General features: G+C 41.8%; 1 protein-coding gene and 1 long non-coding RNA gene across 2 annotated transcripts in view; both read right to left on the reverse strand.

Moving 5' to 3' along the window:
- FBXL7 (F-box and leucine rich repeat protein 7) overlaps positions 1–25,162 on the reverse strand; it is a 369,381-nt gene that overhangs the window by 93,868 nt on the left and 250,351 nt on the right. The gene's annotated exons all lie outside the window — the stretch shown is intronic.
- LOC116587051 lies at positions 7,230–12,095 on the reverse strand. Its single transcript, XR_004284279.1, has 2 exons — positions 10,725–12,095; positions 7,230–8,260 (listed from the first exon to the last, which is right to left on the reverse strand). It is a non-coding gene; the product is annotated as an uncharacterized LOC116587051 (long non-coding RNA).

The following is a 25,162-nucleotide window of genomic DNA, read 5'->3' on the forward strand; positions in this document are numbered from 1 at the left end:
CTATAATAATATATGATAGTAGCATTATATACATATGTATATAATATATGTATTATATATACATTATATACATATATACATACAATTATATACATAGGTATATATATATGTAAACACCTATGTCTGTAAAAGTGTACATATATACTTGGGGTGTGCGTGTGTGCGCGTGCACACGCGCGCGTGTGTGTGTAGTGCTGGAGATGAAGAATGATGAATGTCGGTCAGAGCACTATTACCAGTCACCCTCTGACTCTTGAGTTCGAGTTGATTCAGTGTGTGGAATTACCAATACCTGAAGCCGCATGCCTTCCCCCTTCATTTCTAGGATGAGACTTGGTATCCAGTCTCTAAATTTTATCACCTATTTAATCCCCACTCTTCCATGCTAATGCTAAACTAGCCCTATCCGTTACTAAGCTAGAAAACTTCACCAGCTGGCTAGGGATTGTGATCCAGACAAAAATGAAAATAGCTTTTTTAAGTTAGCAAAAGTCATGCATTTAGGAAAGCAAGTCTCTATCACATGGTTAGTCTTCTGACAGAATATCTGTCTTCCCCTTATGACACGGGCACCCATCAGGGGCAGAGTCTCAAGCACCTTCCACACCACTTTCTGACTTGTTCTGAGGGTGTCACTCCTCTTTTACAGGTGGGAAAACTGAGGAGGACCTGCCCAAGGCTCACAGTAGAATCCGGGACCTGATCCCAGGTGTTTGGGCTCGAAATCCAGACAACTTCTCACTGCCTCACATTCAACCACAAATCTCTCACGGATCTAAACGAAACCAACTTACACAGAAATAAGGAGAAGTTCGTTCTTTTAACTTTGGTTTTTGACAAAAGTTGGTTGGTTATGGAATTCGACTTCATTTTCCAACAAAAAACCCTCAACAAGATTATCGTGTATGAAATCACAAAATAGCTACATCTCTCAACATGAACTTTTGAAGAGATGACCAACTTTGTGCCCTTCATATCCAAAAACAAAAGTAGCTGCAAAGCAGGCTATCTAGATCAACTCTGAGTTTTAGGGTGGCATCTAAAACATGTCAAATATTGGATGACCTGTGCAGATGCCTAAGCCAAAGGACACTGACAGCATGAGAAGGACCCCCAGTCCCCAAAAAGAAAACAGATCCTTCTGCTGATAGATTTCACCACACCCATTCTCCCCCACACACTCAAAAAAAAAAAAAAAAAAAAACCCGCCAACCACCCCCCCCAAAGCCCCACGCAAACCTAAGAAATTAAACCTTTTCTATTTGTCTACCTAAGGACAGAACCCAGTAGCAAGTGAGTTAAAAGGGAAACAGGTTACTTTGATAACATATTTCCACCACTTAATATCTGAGTACTTTCTATCAGAGTGATGAGATTAAGTATAGAGAAATCATAATAACAGACTTCAGGATAGAATTTATTTTGAATATCCGAACATTTCTGAGGACCTAAAAACATTTTAATTATGCTTTTTACCTAAGTCTTGAGGTAGATGTGGAAAATCTATATCACATTGGTGAGAATCCAACAGCACTTTTCACATATAAACATCTTTTCATAGCTCTTTCCAGACAGTTTGAAATGAAACATTTATTACAATTTAATCTAAAATAAATTACATTTTCTCAATTGCAGCCATTGGCTGTCACCTTACTGAAAACACCCTTCAGCCAAAACTCAGTATCTAGCCATTTGATTTAGTGCTGGCTACTGAGGTTTGATGAAAGCAAGAAAGTGTGAAAACTTAAAATCCTTAAAGCAAATATAGGACATTTTATAGGTGATGAAAATAATTGAGTATAAATCCTGTATTTTATTTCAATCTTTCACAAAATTGTCCTGTCCTAAATAGTCAAGTGTCTTGATTGAGTAGAATTTAATGTTCCAAAAATAATCTATCAAGGCAGAGTTTCCTCATCAGCAGCGTATGACTCTCATCACCTTCAAATATTTCTCATTAAATAAGGATTAATCCACAAGGCCCCTACTCTGCTAAGGACCCACTGTAAATATGCAATAGTTCAGGGAAAGTTGCTAACATCATTTTCAAAAGCACTAACGTCCTAAAGAGCTTAGCAAGTTTGCCTGTATAATGAGTCCATAAAGAATTCTGTTTCCATGGAGGTTGGACAGCTAGTCTGCATCGAAGCTCTATTCAAAGTTGTACACTTATGTTTCCTTCCCTCTAAGAGGCAACTCATTGTCTCTCTTCTTCATTTTGTTCATGCGAGGAGAGAAAATTTAGCTGCAAACCGTGTGATCAAATGCCAGTCATTATAGAGAAAGATTCCAATAGGATCTCCAACCTAGAGTGAGGAAGTAGGTGGAAAAATTGGTACCATCTGGTTGGTAGAGTGCAAAAAAGGTAAAGTTGTAATTTAGTAAATACTAAATGCATAAAGAAAAGTCCTGCATCAAATTAAGAATTTTGGAGAAGGGACAGATTTGGAGACAACGGCTCACGAGAGACTGGATCCATCAGTGGGGTCCGTTAGAGTCAGACGGATTATAGTGCTCTCCACTGGTGCGACTCGGATGCAGTACAGTCAACACAATGCTGGGCCACCACTGTGATGCCAAGTGGGCATTCCACAGGAAGATCTGGAGTGTCAAAGGTGCATGTTATTCCAATGGGGTGGGGCGGCTGTTTTTCTTTTCTTTTTTTTTCATTTTTGTTTTTGTTTGGGAAAGCCAGAATCCTAGAGTTTTCTCTTGGAGATTCCTAGTGCGTGATAGCAGATGAAAAAGATCCATCAAATCTGTTCTCACCAAGCATTCCTCAAACCAACCTGGTTATGGAAGATTTTCATGACCATGCTGTTACTGGCAGAACTGTGTCCTCCCCAGCCCCAAATCCATATGTTGAAGCCCCAAGCCTAACGATCTGAGGAGGTGACTATATTTGGAGATAAGATCTTCACAGCGATATTTAAGTTAAAATGAGTCATTAGGGTGAGCTCTAATCCCATAGGACTGGCATCCTTCTAAGAAGAGATGAGGGCACGGGCACACATAGGGAAGACCATTTGAAGACACAGGGAGAAGGTGGGTATCTGCAAGGCAAGGAGAGAGGCTCACGAAGAGCCCACAGCCTTGCTGACACCTGGAGGGCTAACCGGCTCGACTCAGCTTCCAGGACTGTGAGGAAATACATTTCTTTGTTTGTGGTATTTTGTTATGGTAACCTGAGCAAATGAACACACACATCTTAAAGACTTCTTGGGACCGAACACTATCTTACAGCAAAAATGTCCCTATAATTATAGTGTAGAGTAGAGGTACAAAGTCTATGTCCTTAAATTATCTTTCACCCCATTCTGTGTGCAACTACACTGACAGCATAGGTAACAGTTGTGAGGATCATAACTTCTTATACGACTGTGAACAGTAAATTTAGACATACAGCTGCAATTTCTTTTAACTTTACCAAAGGATCCTCTTTTTTTGTTTTTGTTTTCTTTGTTAAGAAACACAGGAAGGGTAAAAATGCAGCTGTAATGTTTCTGTATCTACATTTTGGTTGATCATTTATTTGTTAAATACCTACTGTGTACCAAGAACTGTGCTAAATGAGGAGAATACAGAATAAACAAGACGGGTCTGCCTCTTGGGTTTTCGAGTTGGGGAGAAAGGGAGAGATGAACAAATATTGGTATAATTTATTATTTTACTTCAGTTTTGATAAGTCGTATCAACAAAAAATACGGTGACAGCTGGGCTATCACAGTATTATAGCTTTCGCGGAATAAATCCAAGACATATAAAATAATGATGCAAATAGAGTTTGCAATCATGGTAAACATTAATATGTTCCACCTGCCATTCCATGTAATATGCCTTTTAATATTGAATAAGGCTCATTGATGATTATTATATTCAATGCTACATGTTTATTCACCTTCTTAGTATTATTTGTGCTGAGAGAGATCTAGAAACATTAAGCAAAAAGAAATGCACTTCAATTTAAAATATTTTCCTCAACTACTTTTTGCGTAAAATGAAAACAATGGGTCATTATCTGATTTCAATACCAATATTTGACAAGAAAATACATATATTATACCAAAACAGACGATAGAGTGCTATTTGCTAAGATACCCAACAAAATATTTTTTGCATCCAAAGAAATTCTGGGAATCCAGAATCACATATGCATGTCACACATTTGAATGACAAATGTCATTTATAACAGTAGGGGAAAAAAAAGGATTTGGAGCTTTGGCTGATAAAATATTGCAGCATTCAGATACTGTACTTCAAAATGGGCATGTTGACATTTCTTCATTTATGCAAAGTAAATGTTATTTTCAGGTTGTCTTTTCTCATCTTTTCACCTTTTTTTTTCAGCTTGATTCCTCAGCTCTGCTCACAGTATAATCAAATAATCCTGGTTCTCTTCTCCTTTGTTGTCATCTGCCTATTGATCTTGTATCAGAATGGTTAAAGCAATTTTTTTTTTCTTTAAAATGACAGGAGCTTTCTAGGAGTATAATACATTAAGATGCATAAATGAGTATTTTAATAATAGTATGTTATCTGAGAATCTAGTGATAAAATTAATGGCTAATAATCATCAAGTGTTTACTCTGTATCAGGCCCCATGCTAAAATCTTTACATGCCCTTATCAATATCATCCACCTAACATCCCCATGAAGTTGATTCTATTAGAGGCTTCCTGTTTTGTCTTTATTTTTTTGTTTTTGTTTTTGTTTGGTGGAAATGAATTTCAGGGAGGGTAAGCAGTTAGGATTCCAATCCAGATCCGGAGCTCTAAACCACCAGGATCACTGCCTGATAAGGGAGGGGCAGAAAGACAAGCTCTGTGACAGCCTGAGAGCTCTAACGGACGGGGATGCCCACAGCAGTTCTGAAGTTCAGCGTTCAAATCACCATCTGCATACACCATCCAAGAAATAGGCATTCACCATCTTGCTTTTGAATATGCAATAATACAGACATTTGTCATATGGGGACACGGATACAGGACAGTTTTGTTACGTTAAGCAACTTCACATGATGACCCTTCTGGGTTGCCCACTAGTTAAAAAAAGAAAAAAGAAAAAATATATTTCTGCATAGTTCAATCCACAGCCGTGGTTTAATACTAAGGTAGAGCAATTCCTTTTGTGAGTACTACATAAGGAAAACAGCAGGTGCTTGGATGGTATGCTGGGTGAAAAGAATAGTCAGTTGTCTTCAGAAATCCAGGCTGGGCAGAATGACACGGTTAATGCAAGTGTACTTTTGAAGAGCGGCCCACCTGAACTCGGGCAGCAGTGGTTGAGAGAACCAAATACACCTAGGCAAGCTCTCAGATGCAATTCGATTCTATACATCAAGTCCCTACTAAGTGTTGGGAACCCTACAAGCACTAGCTACATAGGAGAGTACAAAACCACCCAAGCCCTTGCTCTTGCGGAGGGTCTCGCCTTTTACTGACAAGGGAAACTCAGGAGAAGGGGGACTGCCACTGGGAACTGGGACAACTTGGGACAACTCTCTCCCATATAATAATGTATCAGTCTGTAATGACTTCTTCATGTTGGGGAAGAGAATGGGGCAGAGGCTATGTGTTGTCCATCATTCTTCCCTGGGCCCAGCACCGCCCCCACCCCCCCAACTTTCCCTCTAGGAGGCACTGAAGGACTGACTCCAGGAGACCAGGGAGAGGCCCACGGGATCAGCTAAAGATGAGGGAGGGGCCAGTCCAGCCGAGCACGAGGAAGGATAGCACCGCCCATCCGAAGTCCAAGGCTGCATAGGCAAAGATTCACAACAGGATAAACATTTTCATTAAATTCAGGGGTTTGTCTTATTCCAATTACAGACGAAGAGACGGGAGAGTAAACGGAACACTTGGCCTAGAGATCTCCAGAATTTGATACTACACTGAGAGAGAGACGATGAAGGAAATAGAAGGAAAAAGGCCTGTGGCCGACTCAACAGGAAGCAGGCAAGGGGTTAGATCACTTTCAAACACGTATTGCTGCTTATTTGGAAAAAAGAAAATAATAAATGATCCCATCCTCCGGCGTGGGTGAGAAATTTCCAGCACAGATGTGCCCCCTGCTGCTGACAGACCTGGAAAGGCTGTCTTGTCTCAACTGCCAAGTCCTGGGCTTGGTCACAGAGAGACCCAGCAGTCAGAGCCCTCCGTACCTAACAGCTCAGGCTCTGCTTGCTTGCTTTTTTCATTTTTCTTTCTTTCTTCTTCTTTTTTAAAGACTTTATTTACTTATTGGAGAGAGAGAGAGCGAGCAGCAGTGAGGTGAAGGTGAGAGGGAGTAGGAGACTCCCCGCTGAGCAGGGAGCCCAACGCGGGACCCCGGGATCATGACCTGAGCTGAGGACCAGTTTCAGCTCTGTCCGCCCCGTGGATTCCGAGCGGAGTGTGGTCCAGAGTAACACAAAACCATGCACACTTGCCCGTTCAGACTCGGGCGTTACTTCCAACCACAGGGAAAAATACCCACCCTGATGCCTTCTGGGGGTGCCTTAGCTGCCAGAAACCTGTGTATTTGGTAATTACAAAGAATAAGTGCTCCTATTTCTGGAAACGATGCTTGAGAATTGGGAAGCTCAATTTACCGACACCTTCCTTAGAAACGCAAAAGAAAAACAAGCACTGGAGCCAAAGGTAAATACCTAATTAGGGGAAACCGGATGAAAACAAATTTGCAGGGGTGTCTGGGTGCTTCAGTTTTAAGGGTCTGCCTTCTGCTCAGGTCATGATTCCAGGGTCCTGGGATCGAGTCCTGTGTGGGGCTCCCGGCTCAGCGGGGAACCTGCTTCTCCCTCTGTCTCTCACACACCACCTCCCACGCCCGTTCATGCTCTCTTTCTCAAATAAATCAATAAAATCTTAAAAAACAAAACAAAACACAATTTACAATTTAACGCTCTAATTGGGAATCTTAGACGTTTAGTCTATCAGAAAACCCCATTTAAACACTCTGACTGCCTTTCATCAGAAGCGCGGAATCTCTGCTATTGACTGCAGCAGTCTCTCCTGTTGGCCAGAGGAAGCTACTTGCCCCTCAGCCAGGCAAGCTCCCTGCGGCTGCTAAGAACACAGTTCTTTCCTCTCCGTGGCCCGACCTCGGGTGGCTGAGGGCCGGCTGAGGCATGTGGGCGATCTCTGAGGCAGAGTAGTCCGTCTCCTCTGCCAATGCGGGGTGTCTCCCCTTGTCAAAATGATCATCTTTTGTTTCTCATTCGAACATATGTATTTTTTTACTGTTTAGAAATGTACTCATGCCATAGATTTGGAAACAGAAGATGCCCCACGGGACAGGACACAGTGGACAGATGGGCAGCTTTGGTCCAGACACAGGTGGATGGGGAGACCACATAGCAAGTTACTGTCCACTTCTGCCACGTGTCCCAACAGGAGAGCTGCTTCTGGGCATGTGTGGGCCCCCACTCTCTTTAGTTGGTATGTTTGAGAGACATACCAATCCGTGATCTGTCCAGGCGGCCTCATAAGTTTCTGCTGGGTTAATCTCCTTAAAGAATAGGGTAATCACGTATCCAAGTTTGTTGGTAAAAGTCCTGTTTTATATCTCATGTCCCAATAATCATCACAACATCCACAAGCTCAAAGGAGCCCCAACATGAAAGAGACACCGCCTGACTGTCCCAACGTCACTGTCTACTCACGATCTTTCAACTCCCTCCCATCCATCGCTCCCTAAGTTCTCAAACGGTTTTAAAACAATAATTTATTTTTAAGTTATTTACATTGTTTTCTTCTCTCTCTGACTCTGCCAAAGATTTATTTTGGTTCTTGTCTTTACCTTTGTCAAAGCTAATTTAAACAGATACATGGGAAGGTAATTTTGAGATGAATCATCCATAAATCAACATGTTACGCGTGAGTGTTGGAGGAGTTAATTTTTCTGCTTTGACTAAAGAAACAAGAAGCACAAAAGTGGCAGGCATTCCATTATTTCAGAGAATAAAAACTGCTTAGATAGCCTGTAACTAAGCAAATGGAAGGATTGTTGGACAAATTAAACTTACTTTTAAGTTTTAAATATTTCTGTTTAATTGTTCAATCTGTAAGTGAAGTCACTTTGCTTTCCTTGGGTCTTGGTTACCGTACCTCTAGATTCTGGAATTGGATCAGACGATCGGGAAGGACTTTATTACTTGTAAATTTGATTGTGTGATTATGAGGTTTTTAAAAGCAGGTCAACTTGAGAAACAAGGAGTGACAGGACCAAAATCAAGTTTCATTTTTCTTGCTCGACTCATAGCCTGCAAAAGGAAGGGGAGTTTTTCATCTCTTTCAATACCTAAACGATTTTTCAATTTAAAATAAATTAACAAAAGTGAAGAAATCTATTTTATAGCCACAGAAGCTGACTGATTAAGTAAATCTCATCAAATACTTCAATTTAGCACAAATACCTTAGCTTTCTGTTTAAAAATCCTATGATTTAATCTTTTTCTTGTGAATGGATTCTTTTTCTCCTGAAATTGATTATAGCTGATACACCAGTGACCTCAGAGGCTGAATAGGGCCTCTGCGGCTCTGTTGCCTATTTATAAAATTTCTCAATGGCTATGGTGATACAGTTTCTCAAGGAATTTTGTAACTAGATACCATTATATGAATCCACAGTGAAGACATGGCCCTTATATAGATCTCAAGTTAAATCTACAAAAAACTCAAAATCCATAAAAATGAAAAAATTCTGTCTTAATAGAATATACTACTATACTGGAAATGATAATTCATTAGAACTTTGGAGTGTGGAGTATTTGTAGTTACCAAATTCAAAGAGCGGATTTCTACTTGGGAAGAGTGAAATTTCATGATCTAAAAGAGGAATCAGCCCTCCTCAATGACTGATAGCTGGAAAAATTCAGAACAACATGCTTCAGTCTCTATACGGTTGCTGTGGGTTGAGTGGGGGCCCCCCTCGAAATCCATATATTGAATTCCTTACCCCCAGTATCCGAGAAAGCCTTCATTTGCACATAAGGTCTTTAAAGAGGTGATTAAGTTAAAATGAGGTCTTAGGATGGGCCCCACTCCTGTAGGACGGATGTGCTTATTAGAAGAGAAAATTAGGACACAGATGAATAAGGGAAGATGACGTGGGGACACAGGAGAAGCTGTCCATCTTCAAACCAAGGAAAGAGGCCCCCAGAAGAAACTCGCCCTGCTGACACTGGCTCTTGGACTTCCAGCCTACAGACTGTGAGAAACTACATTTCTGTTTCTTCCCGCCCCACGCCTGGTCTGTGATACTTTGTTATGGTCATCTCGCAAACTAGCACCATAGTCAAGTTTTAAAATTTTATTTTAACTGTGGAACAGTAAAATAAGAATGCAGTGCAAAGAAACTACAAAAAATGAGTCTGGTGTTAACAAACAGTATTGAAGGATAAAGTCAATTATTTTCATATTTGGGTGAGAAGAGATGGTCACAAATAACTACAAGTGATGGTAAGAATCTTGTGATACCTCTTTCAAAAGAAGCTGAAGCTCTTTTTGAAGCAGCTAGATGTGTACGGAATGTTCTGGTGGATGTTGTGGAATATCCACGTCCTTTGCTTCAAACACGACCATTCCCATTTGTGTGACCCCCTGCATGTCTGCTGGAGGGCCTGACTTGACCCTCACACGGTGTCCTTGTACTGGATGAGTTCGTGAGGTATGAGTAATGAAGGGAGACCCAGGAACAGGGGAAATAGATGTTATTAAAATTATTCTCCTTCTTTATTTCTAAGACAAATAGGGAGACTTTGGAGAATGCTGGAGGTCATCTAATGAATTTCCCCATGGGGTTGCATGACATGTGACTAATCTTGAAATATTGGGATTGTAGAGAAAGAAAGAGAGGAGGGGACAAGCAAAATATGAGGATCCAAGAATATTAATTGGGCATAAATGCGAATGCATTTTTAATCCCCAAATTCAATATGAAATTTATGGCAAGATAATCTAGGCTTGGATTTGTGCAGAGTGACTCAGGTTCCCTCAACCACTCATTTGCTATGGTTTTTTTGTCTTAGTATTATTAAATGAAAGGAGAAGACAATGCCATATTCAAGAAGAGGACAAAGTGATTATGGGAAATACCAATGTCACTTGTATCTGACTCAAACCCACGTTACAGAGATAGAGATCTATGAGATAGGGGATCAAGTGGTATATTCAGGGATAAAACATTGGTTAAATATTTTTAAGTGGCTGACTTCCCAAGTCTCAGCATAAAACTGCTAGAAACCAGCCAGTCCCTAGCTAGTCATCAGATGTCCACTACGGTGATGCACACACTGATGCTCTGAGGACAGGTACTTGTTTATGTCGATGTCTTCAAGGATCTCAATTTCTCTTAAGGAGGGAAAAATAGTCACAAAGGCCATCAACAGATCTTAAAAAGTATGATTTCAGACACAGTTAAGTGCAAAGAGAAACCTTGTGGGGAGGTTTGGTGAAGAATGGTCTGGTGGTGCAGACAGGAGGGCTAAAGCTGGAGGGTAGAAGAGGCTTCTCTGGGGAGATAATTAGGTTGAGACCAGAGACAGCCAAGCAAAATGCATGGGAGAAGGAGCCAGTGTAAATGTCCTGGGCTGAGACCACTTTAGCAAGACCAAGGGAGAGAGGGGAAATGGCTGCATGGCAGTGAGTCGGGGTGAAAGTTGGATGTAGGTGGCAGGTGAGACCATACAGACTTGTCCCAGCCACAAGGAGGAGTATGGATTTTACCTGAATAGGATTCAATTTTAAGCAGGGACTTGACATGATCCGGCTATGCTGTAGATCATCACTCTTGCTCCTGGGTCAAGAATGGACTGTTGGGGTTAAGAATAGAGGGAGGGTGATCCAAAGGAGGGGCCAGACGACATCACAAAAGAGATGGTGAGAAGCACTCAGACTCAGATGGGGTTCTGGAGGTAGAGCCAACTGGAATCATCCATGAATCAAGTGAAGGTATGAAGGAAAGGTGGGAACTAGGGAAGTTTAATCACATGTGTGGTCTTCTCCCAACCCGACAGCTTCCTTTTTTCTGCCAAGGTGAAGAACACTCTATTAGGCTAAGCCTTGTTAAGTTCAAGTCCCCAACATCTGGGACTTTCATGGATAGAATGGAGATAAATATAGTCTCTCAGTAAGTTCATCAAGTATAGTAAAGTATTAGGAATCACGCTGGCAAAATAAGCCCCTGCAGAAAGATGGAAATAAGTTATTATGTTGACCATTTGGGCTCAAAGGAAATTTTCAGAGAAGAGAGCCAAAAGTAGGAAACCACCTCTCTTCCACCTGGATCCACACACACCCTGACCCCTCCTTCAGTGAATATTTAAGAGCTCTGGCTTGCTTGTTTCACTTGATACCAAGGTGGAAGGATTCCATCCATTGATAAATAAAAACCTACACAGATGAAGATTCTTTACTGTAGTCATGGCAAGTCTTGTATTTTCTCACCAAAATGAAAGCTACACTTTTGACCCACGATGTTCATTATTATGCACCTCATATAGTTAGTTTTCCATTAAAAACTGGTTATACATGTGGGTTGCTCTGCAGTCCTGTTCAGTATAGTAATAGTAATCCTATGGCTCTAACCCGTAACGTACAATTATCCTTTTTTCTAGTAACTGTCAATGGCTCAAATCCCTTATGATGGTTAGATTGGTATGTCAACCCAGCTAGACTATAGTACTCAGGTATTGCCATGAGGGTATTTTATGGATGCAGCTAACACATAGATGGGCCTTATCCAAACAGTTTAAGGTCGAAAAGAGCAAAAATAGCATCAACTCTTGCCTAAGTTAGCAGCCTGCTGGCCTGCCCTGTGGATTTTAGACTTGTCAACCCCTACATTCCTATAGGCCAATTCCTTAAAATAAATCTCTCTTCTCCTCTCTCTCTCTCTCTCTCTCTCTCTCTCTCTCATGCACACACACACACACACCCACACACCTGTTTTGGTTATGTGTATATATACATACAGTCCCACTGGTTCTGTTTCTATGGAGAACCCTGGCTGATACATTCCTAACAAAAGTCCCTTCCAGGTTTATTTCCTCCCTCCCTGCCTCTCTCCTTATCTCCCTCCTTTTCTCCCTCCCTTCCTTCCTTCCTTTCCTTTAGATTTTATTAATTTATTTGAGAGATAAACAGATAGTGACACAGATAGCGAGAGAGAGCACAAGTGGGGGAGGGGAGAGGGAAAAGCAGCCTCCTACTGAGCAGGGAGGCCCACGTGGGGCTCGATCCCAGGACACTGAGGTCACCCAGACATCCCATAGGTGCATTTTCTGATAAGACCATTTGGACCAAAGTGTACTCACAGGTTTGGAGGCCAGGCCTGCTGAAGAGACGGGTCTGAGGACCTTCACAGTGTCCTGCCACAATACCCAGAGCACGGCTCAGTCAAGTAGAGTGGTCCCTGGACGCCAGAGTACATTTAGATAAGGCCTCACCTCTCTGCCTTTAACACATACTACTTGTTGGCAAGTTCCCTTCGCCTTCTTGTGCTACCATTCCCTGGTCTACTAGACGAGAAGAAAATCTCTGAGTCTTCAGTGTGTTGTGAGGACTGAAATGACCACACCAGGTACAGGCTTGTGGAAGCTCAATCAGTCTCAGCACTCCCTACCCATTCATTTTTTTTTAGGGCTGGTTTGTTTCTTTTAGGAACTCCCTGAGCCTGTTAGGTCTGTCTATCATTCACAAAACAGAGATCTGTTACTTTCTGTCTTTGGTTTCCAATTTATGAAAACCGAGCAGGCAATCTGAGTAGCTTTCCCTTCAGCAACACTGAGCTTATCTCTGTTTCTCTTGGAACCTGTCTCCCTTCATCAGTAATGGAGAAGTGAGGTGAACCTTAGGGTGTGATCTGCCCGTTGTAGGGTGGTGTAGATGTCTACCAGTCACCTCTTGCTCTTTTCCCTCCCAGGTTGCTGAGATGTAATTGACACATAACACTGTATAAGTTGAAGACATACAGCCTGTTACATATCACAAAATGATTGCCATCACAGTGCTAGCATCTCATCACATAATTGTCCTTTCTTTGTGATGAGAACATTTAAGGGCCATTCTCTTGGCAACTCTCAAGTATACAATACAGTATTATTACCTATATAATGTGCTATATTTATAACCCCAGAACTTACTCATTTTTATAACTGCAAGTCTGTGCACTTGCATCTCTCCATTTCCTGATCCATCAGAAACTAGAACCCAACATTCTAGTCTGTGTCTATGAGTTCAGCTTTTTTAGATGCCCCCTATAAGTGATATCATACAGTATTTGTTCTGTCTGACTTATTTTACGTAGTATAATAAACACCCTTAAGGTCCATTCATGCTCTTGCAAATGGCAAGATGTCTTTCTTTCTCCTGGCTGAATTCAATTCTATCATATGTATTGAACATGTGTTTTTTACCTATTTATCCACTGATGGACACTTAGGTTGTTTTATCTTAGCTACTGTGAAAACTGTTTCAGTGAACACGAAGGTGCAGATATCTCTTTGAGATCCTGTTTGCATTTTCTTTGGATATATACCCAGAAGTGGGATTGTGGGATCACATGGGAGTTCCATTTTCATTTCCTGTGCAACCTCCATGCTGTTTTCCATACTGGTTGCACCAATTTACATTCCCACTAACTATGCATAAAGGACTCCCTTTTCTCCACATCCTAACACTCATTTCTTGTCATTTTGATGACAGTCTCTCCAACAGATGTGAGGCGACCGTTATTGTGGTTTTGATTTGCATTTCCCCAAGGACTAGTGATATCAAGCACCTTTTAATGTACCTGTTGGCCATTTGTATGTCTTCTTTGGAAAAGTGTCTATCCAGGTCTTTTGACCATTTTAAATTCAGATTGTATTTTTGCTATATTGAATTGAGTGTTTCTTCATATATTTGGGATATTGACTCCTTATCAGATATAGGATTTGCAAATATTCTTTCCTATTCAGTAGGTTGCCTTTTAGTTTTGTTGATTATTTCCCTTGCTGTGCAGAAGCATTTTAATTTAGTGTAGTCCTACTTGTTGATTTTTGTTTTTTTCCCTTTCTTTTAATAATCAGTATGACAGCACCTCCTTCACAGCCAACACACTCTTTTTTTTTGAAGATTTTATTTATTTATTTGACAGAGAGATCACAAGTAGGCAGAGAGGCAGGCAGAGAGAGAGAGAGGGAAACAGGCTCCCTGCTGAGCAGAGAGCCCGATGTGGGACAGATCCCAGGACCCTGGGATCATGACCTAAGTCAAAGGCAGAGGCTTTAACCCACTGAGCCACCCAGGTGCCCCAACACACTCTATTTTACTGTGTGTTCAACACCTGACTTCAATGAAGGTACAAAAAATGCACAAGGTGTTATTAGAATGTTTTTTTCTCAGTGCCAGGCAGAACTCTTCCCAAAAGCTTTGCTTCCTAATTGAATCAAAGAGAAGCTTTCTCATAGTCTATTTATTGTACAATGGTTGGTAATTAAACAAAACTAAATGAAAAAAAAAAAAAGAACTTTATGACAGTATGTGACTCCAATTGCTGACAGTGCTATTTGTAAAGAAATATTTTGCCCTGGTTAAAGCTGGTCAACATTCTCATGACCTCTATCAATAAAACTCCAAGATGGGAAGTTTCACCAAGAGAACGGAATGGACCTTCTAAGGACCTGACGTTAATCCGTGCAGGGCTCTGTGCTGATACACTGAACAGTCTTCCTCAAGGCTTTGAGATACATTCAGCATTGTGACCTTTTTTTCCCTCCAAGAGGGTATGGGGAGGTGTCTAAAAGACCCTGATGGTAGTTTCAACGGAATCAGATACAGACCCCGTTTCTTCCTTGATCCATCTGGGCCAGGAGAGTAGCCCCTTCTGCTCCTATGGAGCTTGATAGCGAGCCATCTCTCATACTATACCTTGTGTCACACCCATGGCAGTGCACTGATATTGGATATTTAGGTTCCATAGGAGGCTCCACTAGGCAGAGTGCTTTCAACTGCCTGGCCAGCTGCCAGCATGTGTCATCCACTCACTGTTTCTCTTTTGCATAAGTACAAGTGATTGTGTTATAGGAGAACGTGTGAATATCTGCAATAAACTCTGGCAAAAGGGACGGCCTCTGAGCACCACACTGGGCCGTAAGGGTCTGTATGTCGTTACATTTACTTTTCAGTCTAGCTCAGCATCCTCATGTGCAGACAGGGAGTTTCGTCTCCCCTGAGGCTGACCAGGCAGAGTTGGAGGTCAAAATATATTTGCAGCTCAGACACAGCCGTATCAACCATGGTCTTCCAGAAAAGTGGATATGTGCTAGACCCTCACGATTCCACCGTGGGAGAGACTGCTGATGAGGCATTTTCCTCAAGTTCCTCTTGCCTTTTTATTTCTGTTCGTTTCTACTCAAGAAATATCGTAACTTAATTTGTTGAGCAGGTAACAAATGCACACATACCCTTAAGTGCAAGAAAACCAAGATACACAGTGAAAAGCCTCTTCTAATTCCGTCTCCTGTCTGCTCAGTACACAGCTCCCGGAATCACCCCGTTCCTAGTTTTTATGAATCGTAAAGACTTTTCATGTGTGCATATATAAATATAAATTCTTATGTCCCCCCTTTTTTCAAAAAACGATACTTAGTCATAAAAAAAGTGAATTCATCAGTGCTGAAGGAAGTCCCAGACAATGCGGAGAAACCATAAGATTCATAAACGGAAGAAATTAAATGAACCCAAAGGAAAAGGGGAACTGGAAGAAAAGAAAAGCAAAAAGCACTTAAGTGGTTTTTATTTGCTTCTCCATCATCCGTGAGTGAAGGAGGGAGAGCCTCCACTTAGTAGTGTGAGGGGTCTTGGCAAGCCCTGGGGGTCGTCTGTGCGCTTTAAGACACACGTTTTGGTCATCAGTCTTCGCAAATAAGTAGCTTAGAGTCGCCAGGAACATGGAGAACAATAGCAGACTGAGAGATTCGCTACAGCTTGTGGTCAGAAAATTACGTGAAATGGCACCGATGTTCTTAATACGACAGCCATCTTGTTTTACTCCTCATCTCTGAATGTCTTTTTTTCTTTTTCTCCCCCTGCTATCTCTTTCTGTCATCTGGGCTATATTAATGGAGAAATGGGGAGGAACCACAGCAATTATCTGGAAAATTAAGTGGAAAGATCCAAATTACTCTCCCCCAGAAGGTCCAGGCAAATCTAAAAGCCAATATTTCCTATGACTGAGATGACTTCAGGTTTCAGAACATAAAATTTCTTTCAGGAGCATAAAGTTACATCTTTAAAAGCCCAGGCCCCACAAATTTCTTACTAAACTGCAAGTTATTATTAAAATCTGTTTTAACTGAAATCAGTAATGGCTCAATTAATATTGATTTGAGATCAAGGTTGAAATGATGCCTATACCGAACAGTGTATGTCCCCACGAACCTATTTGAACTACCAGCATCCCTGCTCAGTGCCAAGCAGAACAGGCACATGTGATTGTGTCCTGCCAGACATTTGGGCTCAGCTTGAGGGCTGAGATTTGGTCTGCCACTCAGCAAGCTATGCCCTAGGGAGCAGGGCTACATGAGCCCAGAGGAAGAGGAGAACGTGTCTAGGAGGCCACAGAAAGCAGTGCCATCTCGAAGGTCTCATGAACGTGCTGCATGGTCTAGCTCAGCCCTGAAGCCACGCACTTTAAACCACTGGCAGTAATCAGTGCTGTCAACGTCATGTTCACAGGGGACCCCACACATCAGATTCACCCAGGACAGTCCTGCGTTATACCTGTTTCCTCGGCTTAATTATTACAAACGCCACTTTCATTCACTCTTAGGAAGGCCTCGGACTCCATGACCTACTCTACGGTCACCCCAGTCATATATGCTCTGTCCTCTACCTCTTTTTCATAGCAAGGAGATTAATTTACAGGGAAAAACTGAGTCCCTTTCAAAGCTACACTTGTGATAATGGCCCAAAGGATCTCTTAGCTGTGTTATATTTCTCTTTGAAATCCACTTTGTATTTCAGATTACCTACCAATAATTGTTTTTTTTTTTTTCAACAACAACAACAACAACAAAAAGAGTACTGTTTCATGATAATTGAGATAGTTGTGCCCTTCCTTTGACCACTGTGGAGAGCATGAAAACAAAGTCAGTAAGAGTAAAACCACCACTCTGCAGGACCTTTCTCAATCTCCAACCCAGCATCTTAATCTCCCACCCGGCAGCTCAAGATCTCCTCATTCACATTCTCAAATCCATTCTTGCTGCATTGTCCATGCTTCATTTCAACATTGACTTAGCCAACCTGAGGGACCCTCAGGCAGACCATGGAATTCCTTACTCCTCTCTGGCCTGGCACAGTGGATCCTAGTGAATCTGGGATTGTACCAGCAGGAAGGAAAACTATTGACTGCCGAGGTGCTAAAAGCTTCTTTCATATTTGCAAATCGTACAGGAAATGGATGTCATGTTTTGAAATCCAAGTGCTTTGAAGCTTTCTTCTCATATAATTACTTGTGTCTCTACCTAGGACTCCGTGTTTTGATTTGGCAGTTTGGGTCAGGAACTGTGCAGATTCTAAACAGACAAACTAGCAAAGTAGGGATTGGCAAACTTTTTCCACAAAGAGATGGACTGTCGGGTTTCACATGCCAAACAGTCTCTGTTGTAACTTCTCAACTCCACATTGCAGCAAAAAAGCAGCTGTACACAATGTGCAGACAAGTGAGTGTGGCTGTGTTCCAATAAAACTTTATTTACAAAAGGAGCTGGCAGGCTGGATTTGGCCTGTGCTCAAACTTTGCTGACCCCTACAGTTAGAAAACTCACCTGCTCTCTGGTTTTTCCCCATGGGTGTTTATTAGAAAATGTGCCCTTACCATCATTATGACTCATAGCAAGGTCTCCACCTTATCTTTCCTCATCGAACGAGACATTCTTGGTTTCTACAGCAGAAAACCATTCAGAGAGTTTTCAGGGTTGACTTTGAGAATCCTATTATACCTCAAGATTTACTCATAATTTAATAATTTATTCTACAAACAATCTATTGCAGGGAAACTGTACTGCATTGAAACATTACAATGGATACAGTGAATCAATACAATGGCTTGACTTCCAATGGCATACTCCTTCAGTAAGGAAATATGCCCACAGTAAGTTGTCTTGGGAAAACACACTGTAAGGTCATCAACTGTAAACAACAGATTATAAATTATCATGAAGACTTGACAGTTTGGGGCCTGCCATTATTCCAGCTTTAAGATGTGGCTCCCTTTTCTCTTCATTTATTTATGGTAGAAATATGATGAACATGACTTTGAAATCAATGAGATGTTCATGTCCATTTGGATCTCTGAATAGGCAAAAACTATTAAGAAGATGTGTGCTTACTTCTTTCTTCTTTTTAAATTTTAATTTTAAAAAATATTTTATTTATTTGAGAGAGGGAGAGAGAGAGAAGGAGCCATGCGGGGGGCAGGGGGAGAGAGAGAGGAAAGAAGAGCTCCCTGCTGAGCAGGAAGTCTGACGCTGGGCTTAGTCCCAGGACCTGTGGATCATGGCCTGAGCTCAAGATAGACTCTTAGCCTTCTGAACCACCCAGGTGCCCCAACTTCTTTCTAACTTAATATAAAAATAGCATTTTCTAAATAACAATGGAATTATCTCTATCACTTCTCGATTAAAAAAAATGCATTAGGCAAAACCTTAAGATGATTTTATTGATCAAACACACTTTTTTGTTCGCAGATAATTCTTGTGACTTAGTCCTTAAGGAAAGCACATTTTGTTCAGATTAGCAATGCTTAAAGCCCATGAATTTTTTTTTTTTTTTTTTTTTTTTTTTTTGTGGGTGCAAGGCAAGATTTATTAAAAACGCTCTCCGGCGAAGTTTCAGGGCTCAGGAGAAGGGGAGCCAGGAAAGTTGTGCCAGGAGGTGGGCACCCTCGGGCGAGGTTCCGCCACTCTGGGAAGCAGAAGCCCATGAATTTTTAAGTGCTCACATAAAAAAGGTACCTGGATGATAATAGTGCTCTCTGGCTCTTAAACATATCTTCATTAGGATGTTAATGTGGGTTTGCAGACTGCATCAGATTATGTTAGACATCCCAAATTGATATGTAAAATCCTGGTGTGAATCACAAAGTCAGCTTTTGACTGTATCTCTCCGAACTGCAAACATCGTTATTTCGAAAACTGCTGAAGTCTAAGAAGGAAGTTTTTCTAGATCTGTGTGCGCTACAGCTCTTGTCAGACCCATGCTTTCGCCAGTAGTCCCTGAGCTCATCCCGGAGGAACAGAAGGACACAGAAAAACCAACCACACAAACAAAACCAGACTGGGCACGGGGCGTAACCAGAGAAGAGGAACCACAGAATCACACTCAAGACTTGCTCTGGCAAAGCCGTTATCGAAGGCTGCTAAGTCTTCAAACATCTCTTAAAGTTTCGTGAGCAATTCATGATAAGGCATCACACTAACAAATGAGGCTAAAAAAAGTTTTAAAATATTTCCCGCAGGAAATGAGCCTGCTTGCGCTCTCTGGCCTGTACGGAAGCCAAATTTCTATCTATAGAGGAAGGACCTTTTGTGTTGGATTTTTTACCCACTGTCCCCTCTCACATTATTATTAGTTGGCAAACAATAGGTTTTTTGTTACAAAGCAGGAATAAAGGAGCCTAAAATCAGCATACAATTGTGTGATTACTCCTTAGCCTTGTATCCCAAAGTTGTTAAGAAAAAAGAAATATAAGTGCTATTCACGAAACTCGTCATCCAGCTCACAACAAAAGATAAGAGAAGGCCACGGGAACCTGTGCGCAAAAATCCTCACTACTCCATTTGTAAGGGTCTGGCAATCTTTCCCACAATGGTTTGCCAATTTTAAATTTTTTTTTTTTTTTTTTTTTTTGCTTTATTTATCTACCTTTAGTTAGGGGAGGGAGTAATATTAGTTCTGGTCACTCCCTGATTGTTCTGAACATGATGGTAATAACAACAACTTATAAAATGCTGATGGCTTTAGAAGCCAGCATGTGGCAAGGATCCTTTATTCACTTCTTTTGCATCCTCATCATTTTCTAGCTCCTCGGAAGATGCTCAGCAGTTATTTCTCATCTCAGCCAGGAGATGTCACTGTAGTTGAATTAAATAATTAAAAGCACTTGAGAAATTCTGGTGACAGTCTTGAGTGTTAAAAACTTCCTATGGAACCATCACAGATGAGCAGAAAGACACTCTGGAGTAAAAGGAGGTTTTCTATACCCAATTCTGCATTTAGCTAATAGATGCAACATCGGTCTATGCTTCCGATCAGAAGAGAATGCTTATCCCTCCCTCTTTGCTAAAATGCAAATATACTAGTACAAAAATCACAAACTTCACGACTTATTCATCTGGGGGAGTAAGAGTTTTAGTAGACAGAAGCTTAAGAGAGTTTTGTTTCCACTTTTCACAGAAATAGAAAAAAAAATTCCTAAAATCTGGATGGAACCATCAAAGACCTCATATGGCGAAAGCAAGCCAGAGAAAGAACAAGAAGACCGGAGCATCCCATTTTCTGATTTCAAACTATATGACAAAGCTGCAGTGATCAAAATGTGATGGCACCATCCTAAAAACAGACACACAGACCAACGGAACAGAATAGAGAGCCCAGAAATAAATACTCGTAGCAACATGGACGGGACTGGAAGAGATGATGCTGAGTGAAATAAGTCAAGCAGAGAAAGTCAATTATCATATGGTTTCACTTATTTGTGGAGCATAACAAATAGCATGGAGGACAAGGGGTGTTAGAGAGGAGAAGGGAGTTGGGGGAAATTGGAAGGGGAGGTGAACCATGAGACTGTGGACTCTGAAAAACAATCTGAGGGGTTTGAAGGGGCAGGGGCTGGGAGGTTGGGGGAACCAGGTGGTGGGTATTGGGGAGGGCACGGATTGCATGGAGCACTGGGTGTGGTGCAAAAATAATAAATACTGTTATGCTGAAAAGAAATTAAAAAAAGAAAGAAAGAAAGAAAGAAAGAAAGAAAGAAAGAAAGAAAGACAGACCCGCCTTTGTAGTCGATGACTAGGGAACTCAGAATACTCAGTGGGGAAAGGAGAGTCTCTTCAGCAAATGGCGGTGGGAAAACTGTCCAGCCGCAGGCCGAAAAATGAAACTTGACCCCTACCTCATACCACTTGCAATAATCAATGAAAGACGGACTTCTTGACATTGATCTTGGCAATGATTTATTGGATTTGAAACCAAAAGCAAAGACAATAAAGGAAAAACAATTGGGACTACATCAGACTCCAAAGCTTCTGCACAGCAAAGGAAACCATGATGATATGAAAGGCATCTTATGGAATGGGAGAAAACATTTGCAAAACACGTAACTGATAAGGGGTTAATGTCCAAAATATATGGAGAACTTGTACAACTTAGTAGCAAAAAACCAAATAACTCAATTAAAAAATGGACAAAGGACCTGAGTAGACATTTCCCCCAAGAAAAGAGACAAATGGCCAACAAGTGCATGAGAAGGAGCTCACCTTCATCACTAGTAAGTGGGGAAAGGCAAATCAAAACTACGGTGGAATGCCACTTCCCAACTGTTAGAATGGCTGTGGTCAAGAGGACAAGAGATAGCAAGTGTCAACGAGGATGTTGATGGGACCATAACTGGTGTCACTTTGGTGACAGTAAAGAGGTTCCTTAAGCAATTAAAAGAGCGCTCCTATTTCATCCAACCCCCCCATCCCATGGGCCGGGGACCACCCAGCAAGGTCTCTCTCTTCTCAGGACAGTCCACCCTTTGGAAAGGTAGTATAGCACAGTGCCCCAGTTATGTCCGTGATGCATCCTGGGAAACATTTCAGAGTTGACTATCTGAAAGCCCAAGTATTCACGATTCCAAGTGGGGTGTGAGAAAGGCATACTTTCTTCTTCTTTTTTTTTTTTTCAGCTTTAGTGAGGTATAGGTGGCCACATGTGGCTCTCTTGGTGTGTAATGAATGCACGCCAAACCAAACCGAAAGACAAAAGCAGAGTGAAAATGCCCGCATCACTGCTTCCTCTCACTGGAAGGTACTTGCTGAACATCATTCAGTTATGGGGTCAAGGATAATATGTTTCAACACTAAATGGCCAAACCATTTCTCTGTTACTCTTCCTGCCTTTATGAATATGTAACATCTTCCCGCCATTCACTACTACCATATCACAATGATTAGCTTTTAGTAAAGCTCCAGAAGACAAAAGGATTCTCTCTTTAATCATTAACCCCAATTACCTATTGTCCTTACAAAGTAGATAATAACCGGATTTTCTCATGGGATACTCTTTGGAGTCATGTTCTGCATTTCATCCACCAGATCCACTCTGGAACCTTCTGTACTCTGCTCTATATTCAGGATCCAGGCTCCTAATGATTACGCCTACAAAACAAGGCTCCTTTGCTCTCTGGCTGGAAATGACCAAAGGGAGACCAGCAGAAACAGAAAGAACAAGAGAAGGGAGAGGTTATGGCATTGACTATCTGCCATTCTCCCCAGTCATCCATTCTTCTACAACAAAGCTCTCTCCATCAGACACAACTACAGCTCCCTCCCTGGCCTGGCAAGTCCCCCAGGAGTACGCTTGCTTTTGCCCTGACAGGCCCAGAAGCTAGTCCAGGGTACTGTTCAGCTTTGCCCTCTACTTTATAAAGGCTCCTCTAGTAAATTCTTTCCAATTACCCTGTTTGAATGTTCTACATATGCATGTCATTACTGGACCCTAGGGGGCACCTGGCCATGACATATGCATTAGTGAAATATTTAGTATTTACTATTTAGGTACATGACTAGGCATATATCCCACATGGATGCCTTACATTGGGAATAAAATCATTTTTAGTTGGATCATCAAAACCCAGTTCTCTGTGGAAGACGAAAATGCATAAAGACAACAGAATATCTGAAACCCAGAACTAAAGAACAAAGAACCCCAGAACTAAACTTGTTATATCCAATTACGAGTTTATTCTAAATCTTGATTGCAGTTCACAGCATTCAGCATACTTACTCTTTATTGAGTACCTACTAAGACACTGAACCTGTGCTCTGCATTTCGACATAACTCGTTTTTAATCTGTCTGAAAATCTGGCAAGGCAGGTGACATTCCGTTTTAGAGCTGAGGGAAATGAGACTCACCTAAGTGCAAGAGCCCACCCTCCTGCACGAGGCGGGCTGTGACATGGCTAGGAGTCCAGAGCAGCACACCAACTGTAGAGGGCGCCCTCTGTCCACTGTACCACACCACCCTGCAGAGAGGGACATTGCTTACCCCTGGACTGGGAGACAACACATTTCTATTGCTGTGAGCCATTCAGTTTGTGGTAATCTGTCGTGCCTCTTAAGAAACTAATACAGGATACATCTCTGCCATGACCTTTTTTCTAAGTAAGGCGGCCCCATTCATAGGTTCTGGTGGGTTGAACGTGGACCTGTCTTTTGGGCAGGCCACTCTGCAGCCCACTGACCTATCTCCGCACTCCCTTGTCCCTCTAGGTTCCTTATGCATAATATGTGCTTGGTAGTTCATTTTTGATTAAGTCAAATCAAGTTCAATTTTTGGACACTAGCTTAAGGGTATCTACAGACAAGCCTAGTTCACTTTTTTAATAATCACATTGAACTCACGCCAAACCACAAACAACATTCTGGTGTACAACTACATGGCTGCCAACTGCCTTTAGTAGATACTGCATGACCGTCCGAGTACCAGAGAGACAGTTTGCACGGTAAGGATATCATGGACTGACCAAGTCTTGAATTCTGTGATGACACTTAAAGAACACAATAATTGGACGGGAAACGTGAGAGGGACCTGAGAAAACAGGAGGTATCAGAAAAGACAAGAATGATACTCAAAAGCAGTGTGAGATCTAGACAGTGCTAGAACTAGCTTGAATTCTAGTCCTACTTATTGGCTGTCCAGTCATGGCAAGTTCTGTATGATTTCACTTTTATTGTATTTGTTAAAAGGAAGGAAGGAAAGAAGGAAGGAAGGAAGGGAAAAAACAAAATCCCACAAAGTATCTCTAATGCCATCTACCTTTAATTTCTCAGTATTCTAATGATTGTAGAGAATCACGTGTAGGAACCCAAAAGCCTAGAACTTGTGAGGACTCTGCATTTAGTAGCACTTACAGGAGAAGACAAGTTTTAGAAACTTTGGTCTCCAGCAGAAACTATTTCTGCATGTTGGCTTCTCACTGCCCACTTCCTAGTGACAGTCTCGTCCGATTAATCAGGAAAGTGGAGCAGTTCCAATATTAAATATTGTTTTCATAAAGTATTTTCTCTTGATTATGAAAATTGAGAGATGCCATTGTGTTACCGATGGCCCCCAGAGCCCCGTGCTGCTCCAGCTGAAGCTGGGGATTTCACACTGTTGCAAAGTTCCAGCAAACAGGCCACAATATATACCAGATGCAGCCCAACCGAGCCGGGGCTGGAAAGGATTTAATAAAAATTGTCTTGAATCTACTCTGCCCAAGAATTATCACTGGGACAGCATGCTCTTTGATATGGTAATACAACCACTTGCTAAGTTTATCTCCACTTCCAACACGGTAATCCACATCACTTTTCATCTTCTTTCCACGGAGCACGTGACTTCTAATAGTAGGGGCTCAAGATTCCATGTATGAGGCTCACTTCTTTCCTTTAATTGAGAGTGGGGAAGCGGCTGTTGGTTTACACTCTTGGAAGCACAGCATGGACGAAGACATCATTCTCATCTATGACTTCTCTTCTGCGTATAAAATACTGTGAAGGAGCCAGGCTGAAGTTAAAACCCACCTGAAGCAGAAGGGACCAGGTTGCTTCTAGAAGCCTGCACCATGCTCTGAGATGTCCAGAGTGGGGTGTGGGTCTGTGCGCCATGCACAGGGACACGTGGATGGCGGAGGGCTTCTCCCTGTGCCACAGAGGGCACGGCTGTTTGGTGAGAGCAGTGCAGAGCCCCCAGATGTCTGTACACATGCGGCGACGGGAAGTTGTGAAGGCCAAGAGGTGATTCTTTTAAACCTCATAACTTATAAACTGTTTTCCTGAAATGCAGAGAATTACAGAGAATCCTGGACTGGTGAGACAAGGTGGCTTTGTCACGTCCACGGATCTGACTCCTGGAAATAGGCACACCC

The sequence above is a fragment of the Mustela erminea genome, chromosome 3 (genome assembly GCF_009829155.1).
Source record: "Mustela erminea isolate mMusErm1 chromosome 3, mMusErm1.Pri, whole genome shotgun sequence".
Classification (NCBI taxonomy): Eukaryota; Metazoa; Chordata; class Mammalia; order Carnivora; family Mustelidae; genus Mustela; species Mustela erminea.